The sequence below is a fragment of the Mus pahari genome, unplaced genomic scaffold (genome assembly GCF_900095145.1).
Source record: "Mus pahari unplaced genomic scaffold, PAHARI_EIJ_v1.1 scaffold_9449_1, whole genome shotgun sequence".
Taxonomy (NCBI): Eukaryota; Metazoa; Chordata; class Mammalia; order Rodentia; family Muridae; genus Mus; species Mus pahari.
In genome coordinates, this window is record NW_018393300.1 from 29,102 (window position 1) to 31,336 (window position 2,235).

Here is a 2,235-nt window from a genome sequence, read left to right on the forward strand (position 1 = left end):
CTGAATAATCTTCCCAGAACTCCCTTCCTTTATTTTATTCATTAGTGAAAGTCACGATCTCTTTACTTCTAGTGCTGAGGCCTGAAGCTGATGCTTGTGTGTGCTAAATACACACACCACCCTCAGCCCTCCTTGAAATCTCTTTAGTGCTTGGCAAGCATACCATCTGTGTATTCAAGGAATGGGTTATAGATTTAATACTCTCAATCTGACTATATGCACCTAGAGATTCTAAGCAGCTTGCTCGTTTACTTTGAGTTAGAGAGTCAGTATGAAAACGCTGGCCAGTGGATGAGGTGTTTCAGCTCAGTCTAGTGTTGGATCTCACTGAAGTGGGTCTGATATTCTGTAAGGCTAAGTCATAGGTTCACTTTCCTGCCTTATCTCCCAGTAGGTGGAGTCTTCTGTCATGGTGACGTGGGGTAGAGATAGGAGAGACAGCCATTAGCCCTGGACTACTGTAGTTCTAGGGGCACAGGTTTGGGCCACTTGCTTAGGCAAAGGGAATGTAGGTTTCTGACTGGTGCTATGTGTCACAATGAAACACCTGATACAAGATTTTCAATCTAAGATCTGAACATAATTAACTTTATTTTCTTGGTTAGGCAGGGATCTCTCTCTGCCAGTGTGGGGAGAGGTGATACAGGCAACTTTCCCTTTCTGCTTCTAAGGTGTCTTAAAAGAATACTAAAGCCAGGTATTCTAGTCTGGTGCCTAGTTTTCTCAGTTCTCCTGAAGATGCTGTCGTGAATGTATAGGCATTCCACAATGAGGCCAGATGGGGGAAGATAGAGAATTATCTGGGACTTTCCTGCTTTTCCACTGGTCAGCCACAAGGCTGCCAGGAGATGTGAGTTATATGAGAGGCAGGAAGAATAACACCACACTGTAGACCAAGACAAGGACAGTCCCTGAAATACTGAACTTTAAATTTACCGAAGAAATGATGGACCCTAACATAGAATGATAAACAAAGGCATCGGAGGTGAGGCAAAATTCTATTGACCCAAGTAGGGCTGCAATCAAAGATACAAGCTCCATAGGCTGTTTATCTGCAAAAACACAGTTTAATACCCTATCTGCACCCAGGTGGTGGTGCTACTATGATTGCATCACGTGGGAGGCAGAGGACCTGTGTGAATTCCAGGCCAGCATGGTCTACAGCGTTAGAACCATGGCAACTAGTGTTACACAGAGAAACCCTGTTTCAGAGAGAGAGGGAGGGAGGGAGAGAGAGAGAGAGAGAGAGAGAGAGAGAGAGAGAGAGAGAGAGATCTGCAGCAGCCCAGAAACATGTACTGAGGAGGCGTCCCTAGCATTTCCTAGTTTGCTCCCTGTAGCCAAGGAGGTAGATTATATTAGGAGAGGTGGGAAAGTGAATCCCTTTGGCTTGGGAGACATTGAACATTTTATATAGCCATGCCCAAATGTACATTGCAGTTGCACCTCCCGTAGATGTGAATGTCTACTTTGTCAAGCAGTGTGCATCTAGAATGTTGATTGTTATCTTGGTCTTGGATATACTTGGGCAGAAAGTACTAACTGCTGAAGAGTTAATAAAGCCAAACACAAGGGGCAGCTACAGCCTAAATTCTGGAGTTCAAGGTTCAGGGTACAAATGCAAGGGATATGGAAAGTAAGGTGGTGTGATATATTAAAGAACTAATTAATCCACAATAACTGAATATAAATATACCAAAATTGTTGAAATGTGAGATAAATAATTCAATAGCTCTTTGTTAAAGACTATGAACATCCTTTAGGCATATTTGAACAAACTGAGGAAGAGAAGGTGTCAGTTGAAAACATAGGTGAGTCTGGATATGGAGGTGCACTCTTTTAGTCTCAGCTCTCAGGAGGCAGAGGCAGGTGGATCTCTGTGAGTTCAAGTCCAGCCTGGTCTACAAAGCATGTTCTAGGTCAGGCTGGGTACACGGTTAGACCCTGTCTTAACAAAACAAAACTAAACAATAGTAACCATAGCAGCAAAATCAACAGCAGCAGCAGCAACAACAACAACATTGGTGAGAAAAATCAGAAACAAGAAAACAAGAAAGAGAAGTTCAGCAAGAAAAATGAGACAGAAAAAAAAAAACCAAACCAAAACCAACCAACCAAACAAAAAAACAAACAAAAAACAAACCAAAAACCTAAAATACTCAAAATCAAATCCAAACTCAAAAGGAAATATTAAAATTACAAAAGAAAAACCCAATAAGTTAAATAAAAACCCAG